The following is a 20,617-nucleotide window of genomic DNA, read 5'->3' as shown; positions in this document are numbered from 1 at the left end:
GGCTTTGTAGTAGTAGAATATAAAAAAAGGATAGGAGATTTGTCCTGGAAACATCCTTTAAACAAGATCTTGCTCTTTATGGTAAAAACAATGAAAAATTATCACAATAAAGCAGCGGATTTTTCTGGAGTCCTTTGAGTCCACCTTTATAGACAGAACGATTAAAAGAAGAAGCTCCTCAGAGACTTTCTGGATAGTGAGACATTGAATTTATGTGACATGAACTTCAGCAGATGTTTGAAAGTGATCAGAGGATGCCACGTATACAGAGGGCAAAGGCTCTAAAACGTGCCGTCAACTGCTAAAATCAGCCTCCTTCCCAATTCTTCCAATATTGATGGACTGTCACTCAGATTTTACAGCAGAGTTAGTTTCTTTTTTGTGAACCAATGAAATGTGGAGAGGTATTTAAAGTAAAAGCGACCCATTTTCTTCTGGTCTTCGTTTACCATCTTTCTCTGGCCTCAGTTTTGCTCTTATTTCACTCAATCACTGTTCCGTGTATATTGGTGGCCATGGGCAAATTGAATTGTGAATACAGATTTTTTTACTCCAGGTTCCTTAGGGTTTATTAAATGAGAGTGTGAACAAGGCCACCTGTCTGAGTCTCAGAGCCTCCATCACCAGTACCAACACAGTAAACCTTGATGGAGTTCTAGCCTCATCTAAGAGCATCTCCAACAACTGTAGTGTATACTTTTGCTCTGTGACTGTGAGAGTAAGTCTGTGCCATCTTTTAAGTGTATCTTTGCTGTTGTACCAAAGGCCCAGAGAGTCTTGATTAAATCCATTAGAATAAAAGTTGTATAATTTCATTAACCCAAGGAGCGGTTCTGGCAAAATTGCTCCACAAAACCAATTTTTTTTTAAAGGTAAAAAGATGTAAATAGTGTGAAAGTAAATTCAGAACCTGAAGACTGAGATGTTGAGAGACTGGGAATGAACCCTCAGCATGTAAGTCTAGCCAGGCGTCCCAAGTCCATTCAATGGGACCATCTCCCGGACTTGGGATAAAGGTAGACTGTAAGTGCCATGGGACTGAAAATAAGAAGACATTCCAAGCGAGGAAAATAAAACATACCAAGAGAAGGAAAAACATTGATGATTCTCCCGAGAAAAACAATCAGCCGTCATCTGATGAGGTCAGGACAATAAACACCGAGGCCAACAATGATGGCCTGAATCACTGTGATTAAACACCTACTTTTAATACTCCAGGGACAGCACAATTACCATCGCTGGCATCATAAAAATAACATCTCAAACCGAGGCTCACAAAGTGTTGTTTGTTAAGAACCCTCCTGGTATCTAAATTAAAGTCCCTGAGCTGCCTTCCACATTGTAAATGTTAAGCGTCCCTGCAGAATACTGTCTTTCCGCTCTGTGTGGATGAGGGAGCTCAGGGACTCAGGAAAGTCCTGGGGGAAGGAAGCATGGGAAGTCTCCAGGGATGCTAGAACCATTTAGGGGGAAATAATTTTTTTTAAAAAAACTGGGCAATTTGAGACATGCCTTCATGAAACTGAAAAAGAGAATTTTTATAAAGTGTCGTAATAGGATTCAAAACAGTTTGATGGTTATGATCAATATGTTAATTCAAAATGAGAGAAGTTACCAAGAATGTTATGGGACCAGATGACACATCAATACTAATTTTCAGGTGTAAAAGAAGAAGATGAGAAATTCACTGTCGAGGGGGGAAATGGGGAAAGCCACAGATTTCTCTGGCTCACCGAAAGCTCTGGGTGTTAAAAAAAGTTTTCCCCAGCACAGACTAAAACAATCGTATTCCATCCTGCTTTAGCTTCTCCTGTATTACTTGGCTAAACTTCTCTTTCCTTCTCTTCTCCTATTCAAATTTTACTCTTCCTGTAACTTTCTTCTCAAGAACAAACATTTTCCACGAACTCTAACCTCCCTCTTTCCTGCTCTAGCCACTCTAATGATCATTGAATCTTTGAGCTCAAAAAGCCTTTTGATTAGTGTACTCAGATGTGTCACTAACTTACTGTTGCTTTGGGTGTATTCATCTCTGCCTCTGCCCATTGCTTGTCAATGAAATCATTAGCTCCCAGAAGGACAGGGAGCTGTGTCTGTGTGCCTGTCTTCTACACCCATAGCCCATCCAAATGCTTCACACACACTAGGAATCCTGACCAGGATGGTTTATCAATGGATGAAGGTTCCCAGGGCAAGATGAGTTCATTTTGAGAGGACCTCAATAATCTAAAGGTTTGAGATGAATTTGATTTACAGTTGTGGTTGAAGTTCTAGAACCCAGCCAAGGCAACCCTATCCTGAAATACCAGTCTAGAATACCTAGGATCTTGAGTTGCTCTGAAGAGCTTAAAGTAGTTATGGGAGGCAGTTGTGATGATTAATAGCTTATAACCAATCCTCCAAAAGATAAACATGTAGCTTAAATAAACATTGAGTGCTTACTGTCTGCTGGTTACTACCAAGTTTCACCCTGAGAGACATCCCACTAGGGCATTACCAGCCCCAATTCACAAATGAGGGGGATGGACTCGGAGCAGTGATGTGAGTTCAGAATAGGTGGTAGAACATGGATACGAAAGCAGAACTCTTGGCTTTAGCTGCATCAGATCACAACTCCCTCTTGGGTTTTAATTTTTCCAGGAGCACTATTTCTTCATGTTTTCAAGTTGCAATAAGGAAAAGAGGTATAAATTGAACTCTAAGAAATTCTTTCTCATATCACACTGGCCATTTGTAATACTGGTGAAAAACTAATATCTGATAAAAAGTACTGAAAAAAACAAACTTAGAGACTGAGGAATTAAAGAAAGCTCTGTTCATTTCTCCATGTTGTCATTCAATCAAATAAAAAATAGAAATGAATATTATTTATGGTGAATAGAACCATTTTGGAGAGTCTTTCAAGGCTAATTGTGGTGGGTATCTGTCCTTTTTTTTTTTTTTTGCCTGCTTAGCAGAAGAACTGCCTTTCTGGTTTTGGTGAGTCTCTACTACATGACTCTGGGTGGGAGGCTGGGTCACGACTGAAGAATCTGTTCAATTTTCCCCCATCCCATGGAGGCCAGATGAAAGGAAGGGCAGGTAACTTAAGCTCAGCCAGTCTGATCCCCTCGCCTGGGACTTTGAGTGCTGAGAGCATGATCTTGCTTGGAGACAGCATAGTCCACCATACTGGAGCTGACAATAGGAAAAATATACCATACAAAACATAGTACTAATGGGGATGATTAAGTTAATCTTTGTATCTCTAATTCTTCACTAGGGACATGTGGATAGCTTTCCAAACACAGTGACTCACAACCCAAACAGATTCCTTTAGGGGCTCAGAGTTCACGACCAATGTCATAATGGATGAAATACTTGTGTCTAGACTAATGTTTCGCCTGGAGATGTTGGTTGCCTCCCAGGGTGGGGCAAAAAAACACAAGGTGCCCAGACCTAGAGGCAGAGAGATACAGCATGAAGAGAACAGACTTTGAAGTCATTTCCATCCCTATTAGTCACTGTTCAATCCTTACAAGTACTCAGCTTCTCTGAGTTTTAGTACCCACGTGTTCACCAAGGATGGGTATATGTAGTCTTCTCATTGTAATACCAGCTTGCGAGTCTAAAGTACCTGGTAGAATCTACAAATTTTGAACTCCCAGTCTATACCTTCCCATCCCCCCCCCACCTTGGCAACCACAAATCTGTATTCTATGTCTATGAGTGTTATACTATATAGCACAGGGAAATATATACAAGATCTTGTGGTAGCTCACAGTGAAAAAAAAAGTGACAATGAATACACGTATGTTCATGTATAACTGAAAAATTGTGTTCTACACTGGAATTTGACACAACATTGTAAAATGACTATAACTCAAAAAAAATGTTTAAAAAAAAAGAAAAAAAAAAGTACCTGGTAGATATTGAATTAATGTTGGCCAAATCTTTTCCTCTTCCATTACAGCTTCTGTTAATTTCCATATGCAATGGGAACCATTGTCCATATGGAATGGATAATAAAAAATATAGATGACTCAAGGAGTCATCTGTCAAAATATCAGGGGAAAAATTATATATACATATGTGTGTCTGTGTGTGGCTACTGGGATTCATAGAGCTAATATTTATAATTTTGATAATTTAAGAATCATCCCAGAAGTCCGTGACACAAAAGGCTTTCTTGTTTTGATAAAGCATATGAAAGTTTAAATTGTTTTCTGCAAGGGCGGTGAAAAAGAGTAAATCACATAGCTAATGAAAAAACCCAACTGACTTCATCTACATTTCAGTTCATCTTTGTTGTTTCCCACTAACTTCTATACACTGTTAACACTCACAGGGTGATTGAATTGCAGATTTAAGGTCCATTGGAAGGACCTTTGACAGAGAAGCACAGGTAATACAACGCAAGAGGGGGTGAAGACATCCAAGAAAAAAAGTGATCTGTTTTTTTTCTAAAAGGACAGATATCTGAAAGAGATGAATCTGACCTCAGCAAAGGCTTGGACCTCAGGTGGGTGAAGGTCTACATTTATTCTCCATCGGTGTAAGTCATAAGACTCCATGAAAACATTTTAACACTCGCTTTAACCAGCTCAACATTGTTTCTCAAGTGAGAGAATATTAAAAGCCTGAGAGGTGAGTTAACATTTTTATTCACTTTTCACTGCAGTTTACACCAGGAATCACTTGCTATATGGTACTAGGGAATTTGTTGGTTGGTAAAAATTCATAAATAGCAATTTTTTTTCTCTCTGTGGGTGGACTTTAACAATCATGCTAAAGGGTCAGGATTTGACAAGGAAAAAGAAAGTCTAACTATATAATAATGAACTGATTATCTCCCAATGAATTTCAAGAACAGTGTTTTCAATGAGAGTCATCAAATTATAGAGCTACAGAGGACTCCAACCTGTCTCTCTAGTTATTTAGATGATACTTTTAAATTAACTTTCTAAATTGTGTTTATAATTCTATGGACCCTTATACACATATATTTTAACAAATTAGCTTTGATCAGATAAACAAATCACAATACAAATCATGAGCTGGGGTAAGGGTGTGGGGACGGTGGAGGGGGAGACAGAAGGATCACACAGCTGATCACTTGAGGACATTCTTGGATTTAGAATATATGTTTGTTGGTATCAAGAGAGTTAAGGTAATGTGTTTCCTACCTGTGCCTCTCCACCGTGAGAGGCTCAGGTCTATGAAGGAGTGTTTGACACAGAAATAAAGCAAAAAATATTAGGAAGGCTAATTAGGAAGTCTCTCTAACTCTTAGTGAATTTCAGTTTGAACCAATGGGAATGGCTTGAAAGTATCACTTTAATCCTTAAAGTAGGATTTTGTGTGATACTGTGTTTTAAGGAACGTGCGACCATTATGCTGTCTGTTTGGATAGATGAAAAATGTTTCCTCCATAATCTCCACAATTAACATTATATTGCTTTATTTCCTCTCTCTGAAGGACACGTTCTTTTTAAAGCTTATTTATGGTTCAAGCAGGTTTTCTCTGTGATTCCTTCCTCTGCTGAGGTTACTTGTAGTATCATCCTGCAGACGGGCAGTAAAGCTTAGTAGCAGAGAAAAAAACAGTGTCGTTAACCTCCTTAACACTGGAGAGAAATTAACACTAATAAGATAGGTACCAGGGCAGCAACTGTCTTGACAGAACGAAGTTCACCAGCCTCAGGAGATGGTAGCCGGTGTCACTCTGCCGTGCTCTGCCGCACCGTGCAGATGCAGTGGCTAGGGGGCTGCTGATTTCTGCCTTCCCGATGTTGGAGGTGGCACCCTGTGCTGAATTAAAGTCCGGCTGATTGTGGTCTCCTCCTACCCTCTGCTGCTGGCCTTGCTGATGGAAACCAACGCCACTGTTATTAAGTATCCACGGATCAAATAACTTTTCTCATCTCATTTCAGGACAGGATATCATGATAGCTTCATGCTAGATATACATGCCAGGACAGGAGTGAGCTCTGTCTCCCTGGAAAATATTTTTGTCAAGATATTTAAATGATGTGCTGAAAGGGGAAATAGGCCAGACAGGGTGTCTTAAGGGAAGCAAGCTAGAAAAAAAAAAAAGCAACCATCTAAAGATAGAAATAAAAATTAAAATGATATCGACTATTTAGGGGTCCCTAGGGTCATTTTTGGCCAGCCGTGGAAATGCATTTTAAGTTTTCATTTGTTAATTGAACACTAAATGAATATGGTGATAATTAATATTTTTACTGCCTATTAATTAGGAAATTGTATCCTGTGTAAGCTACCCAGAAAGATGATCTATGAGGCATGACGAAGTCAGAGCACTACTGTGAATTGATCGGGGCCGCACACGTGGAAATATAAATGTGTTCGTCATTTGGCTTCATTATTAGAGGGGCTTTGAATAAAGGGACAGTTCCGCCCATTGTCTGTGTCTGTGTGCTCGGATGGACTGCAGCTACGCACAGGGCGGGGATGTGGGGTGCGTCTTTTTGCTCTTACCTAATGTTGCCTGCAGGCTAAGACAGTGTGCATCCCACGGCTCACAGAAGGGCCCCTTCTGAAGAGCCTTCCTCCGTGGCATGTGGAGTGTTTCAGGTTTGTGCCTTCATCCAGTTGCCAAAACATCTGGTTCAGTTTTGGGGAAATATTTGTAGCTATTTTCCCATCCGGATTTAATTACTGCCACTGGAGTATTACTGGGTGCCCTGCCGGCCTAATAGATTTTTATCTGTGCACCTTCGTGTCTATGAAGTGCAACTGACAAATCGGAGCCTGGTTTTGCTGAGATTTTCATAAAATGGCCATAACCTGAAGAACTGAGGACTGACGGAATTCAAAGGATGAACAGATACCAGATTTGTAAGACAGGGATTCTAATTTGCAAAGGGGATTACTCTTGCTACTCAAGTCGTTTAACGTTCACCGAGAAAATCATCTAAGATATTCCAAAATGAATACCTTAAATAAGATAGGTATATTAATATCAAAAATAGGAAGATATATTTTAATGTTAAAACTGCTGTAATCTCTGGGTCCTTAAATGGGCAAGTTTGCTTTTTTAAAATCTTTCAAACAACAGGTGATGAGGAGAAGCCGAGGAAGCAGGAGTTACTCTCAGTTACTTTCTATATAGCAAACACTTTACTTGATGCTTTAAATATCTAGTATCATTTTGATCATTCTAATAATGTGGGGTAGATAGTATGATGGCCCATGTTATGGACAAAGTAATTGAGGCTCCGTGAGATTGTATTATTTGACCAAGGTCATACAGTGAGATTGTAACACTTGACCAAGGTCACACGCCGAATAAGCAGTAGGTGGAACCAGGATTTGAATACCAGTATATTTGACTTTGAGTTCATTCTCTCATCTACAATGCTAATAATATAGCTTTATCATCCCTCTATCAAGCATCTGTTAAACACTTGCTAAGTTCCAGGCAGCCCCAGTACTAGGTGCTGGGGGCACAAAAGGGGAACATGTTGGGGTTCTTGATGCTGCCAGAGTGGTTGGCCTCACCAGCAGGGTCTCTACTGCGTCACATAAAGACTTGACCAACCCAGAACAGCCTTGCAACCCTGCCACGCTTTCCACCAGCTTGAAGCTTCATTTCCACAAGGGGCCACCCCATTTAAACTGTGGCCATTAATACTATCAAAATGTTGCAGGAGGGTATAGCTCAAGTGGTAGTGTACCTGCTTGGCATGCATGAGGTCCTGGGTTCAATCCTCAGTACCTCCTCCAAGGATAAATAAATAAACCTAATTACCTTCCCCCACCCCACCCCAGAAAATAGAAAGAAAAATAATATTGTCAAAATGAATGAAATAGATCTTTAAAAAATTTAAGAGAGTAGTATTTTTATCACCACCCAATATTTAGCAGCAAGGCAGCATGTTATGGTGGCTGGGATCATCGATTTTGGACTCAATAGGACTTGCATCTGAGTCTTTGTTCATACTTATTATCAGAAAGTTGTTTAAGCTTTTAAAAAAATAATGTCTATTTTGGTTTTGGGTTTTGTTTGTTTGTTTTGATTTTTGTTTTCAGGGGGAGGTAATTCAGTTTATTTACTTTAATGGAGGTACTGGGGATCGAATCCAGAGCCTCATGCATACAAAGCATGCACTCTACCACTGAAGCTACACCCTCCCCTCAAAGTTGTTTAAGCTTTTGGAGACAGTTTTCTCATCTGTAAAATGGAGATAATGCTGTCTTTTTCACTGGGTTTCTTTGATCCCTAGATGAGACAATGCATTATAATTGGGCATGGTGCTTAGTACACAGTTAAATATTACAAGTATCATTGTTCCTATGATTAGGGAAAAAAGGAATATCAAAGGACCGCCCTCCTCTCCATGTGCTCACTGCAGCCCGCTGAGTCCCATGTGTTTCAGCCTCTAAATCAACTCTTCTCAGGAACCGTGTGGAAGTCCCAGGGATGAGGTGGCCTAGCTCAGCAGCTCAGCTCACCGTAGCTCAGGGCATCTTCCCGCTGGTTGGCGCTTTGCCTTCATCTGCTCTATCACTGTTTATTTCTAGATTGTTCATCTTATGCTGTGGGTGGACCTCTTGATTCTTATTTTTTTTTTTATTGTTGTGGTGGTTGTTTTTGTTTTGTTTTGTGTTTTGCTTGTCTCTTCTGGACATTACTGCTTGATTTCTTTACTCACTTCTTTCTTTAAAAATATCCTACCATTTTGGATCCCCAACAGACAACTGACTTGTTTTCATCTTGACCTTATCTTGTTCCCATGATAGCTGTGGCCTGTTGTCTCTCATGCCCTAAAATGACAAGATGCAGGTTACGTTTGATTGGCTCAAGGGCATGTTTGGAAGTCGTCAAGTTGGCATTCAGATGTATTACCAACAAACAAGCCAATCATGAGAAGGTTAATTTTGGAAGAAGACATGTAAATATTTTTTGCTGGAAAAATTTTTTGAGTACATTGTACAAATCTGAAACATCACAACCACAAAATCACGGGTTATAACTGAAGAGAATTCCCGCAGAACTGAGAAAAAAGCTTGCACAATGGAAAGAGCACAAGTATTGGGATGTAATAGGTCAGAGTTTGAAACTTGACTCTCACGATAATTTGCTATTTAACTTTGAGGAAATCACAGTCTCTTTCTGAAGGTCTTTTTTTTTTTTCTTTAAGAGGATTATATTACAACCCAAGACACAAAACATTGTGAAGATGAAATCAAATAATGAAAAATGGTGGATATTTTTCCTACTAGGTGGTGGCTTTGATACTCTCGCAGTCATCCAGGTTTCTTGCGCAACAGTTGTGTACATGGCTGTGGTCCAGGTCCAGAGACTGTCAAGATTGAAGTCTGAGATTCACCTAACGTAATTTTCACTTTATTGTGCCATGAAAAATTTGATGAGTTCAGCAGTTTGCAGAGAGAGAGGACTTCTGTGAGAAATTATGGGGGAAAATTCTGAGCCTTCTGTTTCCCTGTCTCACTGTAGAGCAGTGCTGTTATTTTATTTCACTTTTTTAATGAATAGACACTATTTTAGAGCTGTATTAGGTTTATAGAAAATCGGGCAGAAAGTACAGAGAGTCCCCATATACTCTCTTTCCTCCTGCACACAGTTTCCCCTGTTATTAATATCTCTGTATTATGAACAGTTTCCTGTATTGCTAGCGTCAGTGGGGTACATTTGCTATAAACTGATGAACCAGTGTCCCTGTATACCAACTGAGGCCCATCGTGTATGTTAGGGCTCACCCTTTGTGTTGGAGAGCTCTAAGAATTTTGGCAAATATATAATGTCACTTGGCATGATGGATGCCAATGCACCCAGCACTACAGTATCGTATAAAATAGTTGCACTGCTCTCAAAATGCCTTGTTTTCCACAGGTCACTTTCTCCTGATTTCCCCTAAAACCTCTGCCAATCACCGATCTTTTACTGAGCAGCAAAATCTTTTCCAGAAGGTCAAATATTTGAAATCATTTAGTATATAGCCTTTTCAGATTGGCTCCTTTCACTTAGCAATATGCGTTTAAGGTTCCTCCGTGCCATTTGTATGCCTTGATTGCTCATTTCTTTTTAACACTGAATAATACTCCATAGTATAGATGTCCCACTGTTTACCCATTTACCTATTGAAGGGCATCTTGATGGTTTCCAGTTTTGGTGGTAACGGATAATGCTGCTGTGAATATTCATGTGTAAGCTTGTAGGTGAACATGAGTTTTCAGCTCATTTGAATAAATACCTAGGAGGGCTATTATAGGATCATATGGTAAGACTATGGCTAGCTTTGAAAGAGCCTTCCAAATTCTCTTCCATAAGTGGCTGTACCATTTTGTGTTCCCACCAGCAAGGAATAAGAGTTCCGGTTGCTCTACCTCTTAGTCAATGTTTGGTGTTGCCAGTATTTTGGCTTTGTCATTGTAATAGTGTTGTTGTGGTATCTCACTGTTGTTCTAATTTGTAATTCCCTAATGACGTATGATGTTAAAACATTTTTTTTTCATATGCTTATTTGCCATCTGTATACCTTCTCCAGTGAGGTATCTGTTCAGACATTTTGCTCTTTTCAAAATTAGGTTGTTTGTTTTCTCACTGTTGAGTTCTAAGAGTTATTTGTAGACTTCAGATAGCAGTCATTTATCAGACATGTGTTTTCAAATATTTTTTCTCTGTCCATGGCTTGTCTTTTCATTCTTTTAACATTGTCTTTCATAGAGCAGAAGTTTTAAATTTTAATGAAGTCTAACTTACCGATTTTTTCTTTCACGGCACTTGCTGTTGGTGTTGTATCTAAAAATCCATCATCCAATTCAGAGTCACCTAGATTCACCTGCCTTTTACCTTCTACAAATCTTATAGTTTTATGTTTTACATTTAGGTCTATGGCTCATTTTGAGTTAATCTCTTTTTATTTCTTAATGTTTAAATTTTTATGTAATTTCACCACGAAAAGGATTTGAGAATCATTGAGAGAAACTTTAGAAGAGCTTTCTCAAACACTGGTGATAAATTCCATACTGTTGAGTTGCCGTTTTTTTCCTCTTGGGTGTGAAGCTGTATTTCAACAGCAGTGTACCATTTTTTTTCATTGTGTTCATGAATGTTATTGGAAAAACAGAGTGAAAAATGCTTAGATCTATTATATAATCCTAGTCCATTCTATAGCCAGTGAGGAATGGGTGCCTCAGCTCATACTCAAGTCTATAATCACCAGTGTTATCATGTCATAATGCTCATCATCACCAGGAATACCAGAAAATAATGTCAGGGTTCCAAGTGGTTTCTGTGAACTATTCTAGGCAGTCAGAAACATTGAGAGGCTATTAGAATCTTATACTTCTGCGGCCGCTCAGTGATTTCAAAGAATAAGAACCTTGATATAATTTCTTTCACATCTTTTTTGTCCACCCTGATATAGAGCTGTACGTAATTTTAGACAACACAGCCCCAAGGCCGATGGGAGTTCTGGAGACACACAGCTGAATGTGGTAGCACAAAGAACAGGGGTAGCTATTTTTAGGATTCAGAAAATATGGAAAAATCAAATTTACTTTTCCTTCATTTATTTGTTAACCTATAGTGAACTTTACACACAATGCTTCTCAAACTTTAATGTGCTATTGGGTCACTTGGGGATTTTGTTACAATGTGGATTCTGATTCGGTAACTCTGGATTAGAGCCTAGGAGTCTGTGTTTCTCACTAGGGGTGACTCATTCACTAGATGCATTTTTAGGAGCTGATGACAGTGTTTCAGTTTCTTTGAAACTCTGGAGAAAAAAATTGAACTTTGAGGTTGAAGAAAATGTTTTAATATATAATATTAATATATGCACTTATATTAGCATAATCATAAAAACGTACTTTTCAATTTTCTTTATGGAAGAAGACGCCCATGAAGACAAGAGTACCTAAGGCCCACTGAAGCCATAACCAAGCCTTGTTTTTAACCAGCTCCTAGGCGAGAGCAATGCAGCTGGTCCAGGGTCCACGCTGAGTAGCACAGTTTTATCAGGTTCTCTTACAGGCGATGATGAGAGAAATATCTGAAACTTACCATTTCTGGGCTTCTTCATTTATTAAATAAAGTCTGCATGTGCGTGTGAGACTGAACATTTCAACAGAGAATGCGTTTTTGCCAGTTTTCATGGCGTTGACTTCCTTGAAGGTTGATATATTTCCTCTTTCGGTTGGCTTCCCCAGAATACCGGGCCCGGGGCATGTAATCAGCTAAATCAACTGCTATTGTTGGCTTTCTAGGTTTTCTTTCAACTGCTATTGTGGGCTTTCTGCATGTTATTGGGAGATATGTTCAAAGCACCTTTGAAGTGTTATTGCTCTTAGTATTTCTTCTTTCTCCATTGAGAGAACAAAGCCATCCCCTCCTCTTTTCCTACTGGCTCTTTCCTTGTCCTAAATTAAACAAATATTTGTGAAGAATTTGTTCTGTGCCTTCACATGGTCCCTGCCTTCAGGTTGCTCCCTTACCTTTCTTTTACTCGAGCCCTAGAGACTGCTAAGTTGAGGAAAAACAAAACAAGAAAAATACCAACTAACTGATTAAACAACAAAGCAAAAAAATCCCACTCAGAGGAGAGCTCTCACCGGGGCCACTTTCTGATTCTCTATGATGATGTTTCTCAAAATGTAATTCTCAGACCAGCAGCATCAGCATCACCTGGGAATTCATTAGAAAGAACAAACTCTAGGACCCTCCACCCACCAACATACCGAACCAGAAACTCTGGGGCTGGGGCATCAGGGTTCTATGAAGCCCCAGGTGACTGAGGCAGGGCAATGCTTGAGAACCACAGCTCTGAAACACTGGTTCTTAAGGGAAAACAGAGTAAGTGGTGAACTTTGAAAAACACGAATGCCTGTGCTTCCATCCAGACACTCTATTAGTTTGTAATGGGGCCTGAGCATGGGTGTTTTTAAAGAGCTTCTCAGATGATTCTGACATGTAGCCAGAGCTGAGATCTACTGTGCCCTCTGTTTCTTCACATTGAGTTCTTCCATTGCAGATGTGTGTGTGAGTAATTTTGTGTGAGTGTGTCTGAATTCTGAATCTTTGCCTAAGTAAGCCTTAGTATTAGAAAACTATCACAAAGATTGTTCTAGAATAATCTAGATAGTGATCAACAAACTATGGTCAAGTGCTAAATCCAGTCCACACATCGCTTTTTGAATGGGCTGTGAGCTAAATATATATATATATTTATATATATATTATATATATATATATATATAAATAACTCTAAAGGGCTGTTTAAAAAAAGGAAAAAAAAGTGCAGCAGAGATCATATGTGGCCCACTAAACCTAAATGTTTACTATTTGGTCCTTCATTGAATACTTTGCTGACCCAGCTAGGAGATGCAGCAGGCTTTATAAACTGGTTTTGAAAGCAAGGGTGACACATAGAACAGCTCTGGTGTAAGACTATCTAAGCCTTAAATGATGCCACACAGGTTATATATACTATGGAAAATTTAAAAATCATAAGGGAATTGGAACTCATCTAAGTTTGGAAGAATTTGCGCAGGTGGAGGAAGGAGGAAAGCCATTTCACATAGGGCCTTCAGGTAAAGGGGCATTCAGACTTCAGAAAACTCAATTTTGAACACTTCCCTTTAATGTAAAACACAGCCTTACTAACATTATTGGACTCCTGGCATGCCCTTCACTACATGTTCTCTATCCTCCAGAGAATCACAGGGCTTTGCAGCCATGGTTATACATTATTTTAAAAGATGCATCTGGAACATTTTCTTAGGTTGGTTGTAAGGCAGCCTGTCCCAAAGTCTGTTCCACGGCAGGTGGCTTCCTGGGAGAGTCCTTTTCTAAGGTAGACATTTGTCCTCACTGATCCATCCTCTCTTCATTCCTTCTCACTCACCCTGGGTAGCACTGAGCGCCTCCTGAAGATGACTTCCTTGGGTTCTTATTGTCCAGCTCTCCCTGCTGGGAGGTAAGACCTTGTTGAAACCTTGTCTATCTTATGCAATCCCATGTCACAAGCAGAGGGCTTGGTATAGAGTAGGTTTTGCACAAAATGTTTCTAGGATGACACTTCATAACTGCTGTTTTTTTAAAACATGCAAGAAAAACAAAAGCTTTCTAAGTTGACTACACTTGAGGACTGAGTTACCAAGGAAAACAGTTTTCTTAACTGCAGGAATTATCAGAACCCTTGGTGTGTTAAAGTTTGAGCTTGATAGATAAATGCTATATATATTAGTATGTCAAGATCCCCAAATGTTTATAACTGTGTGTATTAGATGCAGATATGACAGGGCAGAATCATACATGGAAGTTTATAAGAAAATGGAACCGGTAAACCCCTGATCAACACAGGCAGCTGTGAGTTTCTGGGACTTGGTATTCTCCTCGCTGACAGCCTTGTAGGGTACACAATTGATTGTGCACAATATAATCATGGAGGTTTCTTACCACTGCAGTCCCCTGAATAGTTTTACATTGTTTAAAATGAGGAGTCAAACAGTCTTCTAAGAATAATTCTTATCCCTGATTAAAAGACCTTTCGAAGAGCCTGGTTGAGAGAGCCAATCACAGAGGCTGAGTCCCCAAGTTATCCTAATATATATGAATATAATAAGCCACTATTTTAGTATGATAGTTTGGAGTGTCTTAACGTCTTGTTCTCTATTCTGATGGGAAATGAGAGGTCTCTGGTGTCATTTCATTTGGGCAAAGCTATTCATCCCAGATAATCCTACAGCCACTCAATTAGCCAAACATCATCTTTCTTACTTTTTAAATTAGTTGGAATTCTCAGGTGAAAAGCAGCTCATGTTTTAAATCCATCCAATCATCCGACAAAAACGGGACTGTCTTCTGAGTTCAAGGTGCTGTGTCAGGCTCTCTGATCAATAGGAGTCACGCGAGAAATGGTTCTTGTTCCCTGAATACCTATAATCTAGCAGACGAGCTGGCCATACCCAGAGTTTACAAAGGAACCATGAAGAGAGACTCGAAGCATGGAAACCAGAAAAATAATTGATAACGCAGATGCTTATCACTCAAAAATTTAGGGAAACTGAAAGAAACGTAATCATCTTTGTCCTACTAATAGAATTTTCTATCTAGTGAAGAGGAAACTAGATACAGCCCTGGACGGGCTCTAAAAAATATTGTTAGAAAACCTGATGAAAGGTCACCCTTAATATGCTCCCAGAGATGGAAAATAATGTTGTCTGTCTCATATTTTACAGAAGCAGGCACAGAAAAATTGAACTTGCCCTACATGATAGACTGGAAGTGACCATTCTATGGGGATTTCGGTCTTCTCTCAGCTGTGATAATTGGCAATTGCTGAACAATTGAGGAGCCACATGGTTGATGAAATGACCAAAATAACTATTGATTGTTTGTGTTTCATTCCTCTTATGTCAGCTATCAAAACAGAACAATCTAATCTATTTCATAGTTGGCAGCTACGATTATGGCCAAAATGCATTTGATTGGGTGATATTAAACACAGTCTAAGTGTTGAGCTCAGGGGATCTAGACATTAACGACGTCCTGAAATAAGATAGTGCAGCCCAGATTAAAGTATCCCGGTATCTTAATTTTCAAACATCTTCCAGTCCCCAAAGAGAATGGCAAGTGAGTGGCCCTTATCTTTTCTTCATGGTTTGCCTGTTTCTTCCCCTCAGTGGTCATGGTTTTTAGTAAAAGAAAGCTTTGCAAAGTGAACTTGAACTTCAAGAAGCACCATAGATTTTCTTCTGTTTATATTCTCAATTTGATTTTCTCCATCATTATTGCTATTGTCCTATAAACTTGTTATAATTTAATTTAGAAAAAAGTACTGGAGAACACGAATCCCCTGATAGTAGGATTCCCTATGGTACAGAATTCTACCTAGAAAACTCTATGCTTTCACTTGATTTCTCTGATCACAGTCCACTACTAGAGTGCCTTTGAAATGTTAAATCCTTAACTGAGCCAAAAGTTGATCTTAGCTAATGGTCTAGTTACAACAGACAATAGAAAGAATTCACCACCTGAAAATAATTTTAATAGGATGCCAACTGAGCACTGTTTTTCTTTACCTGAAGTGTGAGCCACATCACCGTCCTGTTCTTTCCCTCGGTTTGGGGGGAGTTAATGTTTAGCAGAAGTCCTAGGGATGGATTGATTTGCTTAGGTGTTGGTTTTGCTTTGATGTGCAATAGACAGATGCAGCGGACGTTGGGGAAGACAGGGCAGCACCATTTGTCTCCCAGGGAGCCTCGGCACTCATTTCACAAGTCATTCATTAGAAAACCAAGCCTGCCTCAAAAGAGGCCAACAAGGGTACTCCAGAGCCCTCCACTGCAGAGGAGAGCAACCCTGCTTCCCCGGGGGCACATAAAACTCAACCTTTGAACCTCAAAGGAGGCTTTTGTGCTCGGAGGGAGCAAATTTATGACAGTTGGTGAACCAAAGAAGCCGTGGGCATTTGAAGGAACAAGGTTAACTGAACATCGTCTTTTTGTTGGTATGGATGTATTTGCTCTTTTTGTTCTTCCCCTTTTGATGTATTTCTGAAGGGAAGAAAGTCCCCAGCGCAATCACATTTTTAAAATCATATACAGCATATTCTAAAAAGCACACTGAAAATCTCACGTTCATTATTAGCTGGGAGTTTCAGGACTGTACTTGAGAAGGGAACTCTCCTAGCTCAGCAGTAGCTGGTCTTAGCTTGAGCCCTGGTCACTCGTTGAAGGCCCATGCTGATCCTCTGAAAGCTCCGGAAATCTTCTGTAGCCAAGATCGCAGCTTGATCTCAGCCAACTTCAAGTCTCCCCATGGAGACAGCAGGTAGCCTATTTCCCTCTCAGCCAAGAAGGCGAGCAGAGATTTGCAGTTATCTGAATCCTGGGATTATTATCAAGGATCATCAGGGCCACGAAAACACATTAATAGAAACAACGGTCCCACAGGGGTGGCAGGTCAGATGAACAGTTTCTGGGATACGCCGTTATTCAAAGGACAACCTGGTGAAAAATAGGTATGCTCATTACAGGTAAAGTCTAGTGAGAAGAATTCAGATCATCTAAAAAAAAACGACAGTAGCATAAGAAAAAGACAAAACGGATTGAAGTTCGTCCCCAAAGCTGCACAATCACTGTTACTTAACCTTCATTTCTGAGTTCCCGGATTTCTGATTTCCTGTATGTAGTGTGGGCTCCTAACCCTAATCTTGCCTACTTTGAACTTTGACTGTATTTATGCCCCTACCTCCTTTTCTAACAGCTGCCTTATTATTGAAAAGCTATTCTCAGCTCCTCGTGGTAACGTGTATTTCACTGTCTCCCACGATGAGTGTGTTCTGATGAACGGGATGGTATTTTTGAATTATCAATAAAAAGGTCCCACATCTGCATTACTCTGGCTTCTGTTTCTGCTGAAAGGAGTAGTGAGAAGATTGTCAAAAATTCAGGGATGGAAGTAGATGAACTCCATGCAAAAATAAACACACAGGGTGAAATTTTTATTTCTGGTGAAGTCCAAAGGAGTCAAGCCTGGGGCTGAACAAAACGCATGTAGTTAAAATAAGCGGGTGCTGGACATAGAAAACAAACTGTGGTTACCAGGAGGAAACAGTGGGGAGGGATAGATAAGGAGTTTGGGATTAACAGATACACATTACTATATATAAAATAGATAAACAACAAGGATCTACTGTGTAGTGCAGAGAACTATATTCAATTTCTTATAATGAGCTGTAATGGAAAAGGATCTGAAAAAATATATATATGCATATGTATGACCAAATCACTTTGCTGTACACCTGAAATTAGCATTGTAAATTGACTACACTTTAATAAAATATAAGAATTATAAAAAAAATAAACAGATGCCTGCATGAGGTAATATGAACGGGACCGATATTTCAAGTGCATGGAACATTTTTGCCACCTGGACAATGTTATCCTGGTAACTCCTTATTCTGCGCTGATTAATGCCCTAGAGAATTCTGATTCCTGGAGACAGTTGAGTGGGGTTAGACAGATACAGCGTCAAGAAATTCAGAACTCTAGGTTTTTGGTCAAAGTCCAGGTGTCCCGTGGTTCATCCAATAGAAGATAATTGAGCACTTACAAAGTGGAGCCATCCAGATCTGTCAAGTTTAATATCAAAATGAGAGTCTCTCCAAATGACTGTATTTCATGGTAAAGCCATCCAGACCACAGAATCCAAAAAGCTAGGTCAGGAAGTAGGTAGAAAGGTTGCAAACTGAGGACTTTGAGAAAACAATGTTTACAGCATCAAAGGCAGCATCACCTGGACTAGAAATCGCTCTGCCAGATGGCGGGCTTCTCCTGCCTTCTCACTGAGGGCTTCCAGACATACCTGCTTTTGAAGACAGCGTGATCTAGGGCAAGGAACACGTGACTTGCAGTCTGCATGGTTCAAATATTTGCTACCCTTTCGGAGCATTTATTCTGCATACTTTACATATATTACCTCTAACCTTCACAATCAGCCTGCATGCCGGGCGTTATTATCTGTATTATACAGGCATGAAAAATCGAGTCTCAGAGAGGTTAAGTAATTTGTCCAAAGTTATACAGCTAGAACATGGTACTTGAATCCACCAATAATCAGTAGAACCTTAAATTGTAAAACGGGACTTATAAAATGTGGGGTTTCTGTGAGGATCAAGTGAAGCATAGCAAGTCAGAGCACCGCGAAGGCAACAGAGCCTGGTCCAGATGGTCAGCTTTCCTTTTTAAGCCTGTTTCACCTGCGTCTGAGCTGGAATTCCCTCCTCTATCAGAGGAATTCAGCCTGTCTTTGGGGTGGATAGAGAAACCACCTGGGGCTCTGGCTGACTGGAGGATGCACAAAACGTCATGAGACATCAAGACTGCTGTTCAACACGTAGTCTCCAGCCTCAGCTGGCTGCCGAGCACTTGAAATGTGGCTGGTTCAAACTGCAATGTGTTAGAAAACAAACTTAGTGTTACCAGGGCGAGAGTCGGGGGGAGGGATAAATTGGGAGTTCAAGATTTGCGGATGCTACCTACTGTATGTAAAACAGACAAACAGCAAGGTTGTACTGTACAGCACAGGAAACTATATTCAGTACCTTGCAATGGCCTATAATGAAAAGGAATATATATTTGTATAACTCAATCGCTATGCTGCACACCAGAAATCAACGCAACACTGTAAACTGACTATATTTCAGTAAAAATAAATAAATAAATAAATAACCAAATGTGTAAAGAAACAAAACAAATTGAGATATGCTGAGGTTGTAAAATACACACCAAATTTCAGACTTGGTTCAAAGGAAAATAATGTAAAATATCTCAGTAATAATAGTCTTTATAGGTCATACATTAAAGTGACAATATTTCAGATATACTGGGTTAAATAAATGTAAAATTAATTTTACCTTTTCTTTCTTTTTTAATGTGGATATTGAAACATTTAGATTTATATACATGGTTTCCTTTTGTGGCTTGCATTATATTTCTATTGCGAAGCCCTGGCCTGGAGTTTTGGTGACTTTTTTTTTTTAAGACTATCTTCTTATAACCTCTGGTGAAGGGTCCTGATGAGCTTTGGATTAAGCCACTAATATTTACCAGAAATAAATTAATATGTTCCTGACAGCTTTATACATCGAGTTAAGATCTAGTACCTTTGTGTCAACTTTCTCTAAACTGTCTTGGAAGATTCAAGAAAGTCTTGATGGGAAGGGGAAGAGGAGCTGGGAAATGCAGAGAGGCTGACTAGCTTGCAGGATGGGAGAGGGGACACAGAACACTGGATGGAGCAAGATGCAACCAACAGAGGAGCAGGATTCAAAGAAGAGATGGTAAAGGCTAGGATTAATCTTGGAATTTCCTTGAAGAGGCTCTGTTATCATCAACGACCTTAAAGTTTCTGTTTTTTAAAAGTAGCTTTTATTTTTTTAGAGTTCCCAGCAAAACTGAGTCGAAAGTTCAGAGTTCCCATATAGTCCCTGTGCCCACACATGAGCAATCTCTCCCACTGTCCACATACAGCACCAGAGTGATACATTTGTGACAATCAACAAACCTGCACAGACACATCATTATCACGCCAAAGTCCATAGGAAATACTTTTTTGTCCTTTAGGTGCTTTTAACTTCTATATGTACAGATGGATATGTTTATACATACACACACGTATACACCTACTTTCCTAAATTTAGTAGAAAGAAAAAGGCAACTTTTTAATTGAGGAGGGCGAGAGGAAACTCAGTGTTTTGGGGGAGGCAGTTGGTAGATGGAGGAGTTGGGATTTGCCCCCAGGTCCATTGAAATGCAAAGCCAAGTTCTCCTCCATGGGTCAGGAAATGAATGGAAAAATTCAGAGCAAGGGATCCAGGTTCAGAGTATTATTTTTCTGGATGCAGGAAATTGTTTAACCTCTGCCATTCAGTTTCCCTATCAGTAAAATGGGGATGATAATATTAACCTCAGAGTGTCAACGGTTACAGGAACATGGGAGAATACTGCATGGTAGGTGCTTCTGTGGTGTTTGAGCCACAGCAAACACTCCATAAATGAGAATGATTGTTAATTCACCAAATAATGCAAGTTTCAAATAACCTGTCCTTTGGTCAATGAATGAGTCCAATCTGAACCACTT

This window comes from Vicugna pacos, chromosome 5 (assembly GCF_048564905.1).
Source record: "Vicugna pacos chromosome 5, VicPac4, whole genome shotgun sequence".
Taxonomy (NCBI): Eukaryota; Metazoa; Chordata; class Mammalia; order Artiodactyla; family Camelidae; genus Vicugna; species Vicugna pacos.
The sequence above is the reverse complement of the archived record's forward strand: the minus strand, read 5'-3'. Positions refer to the sequence as shown.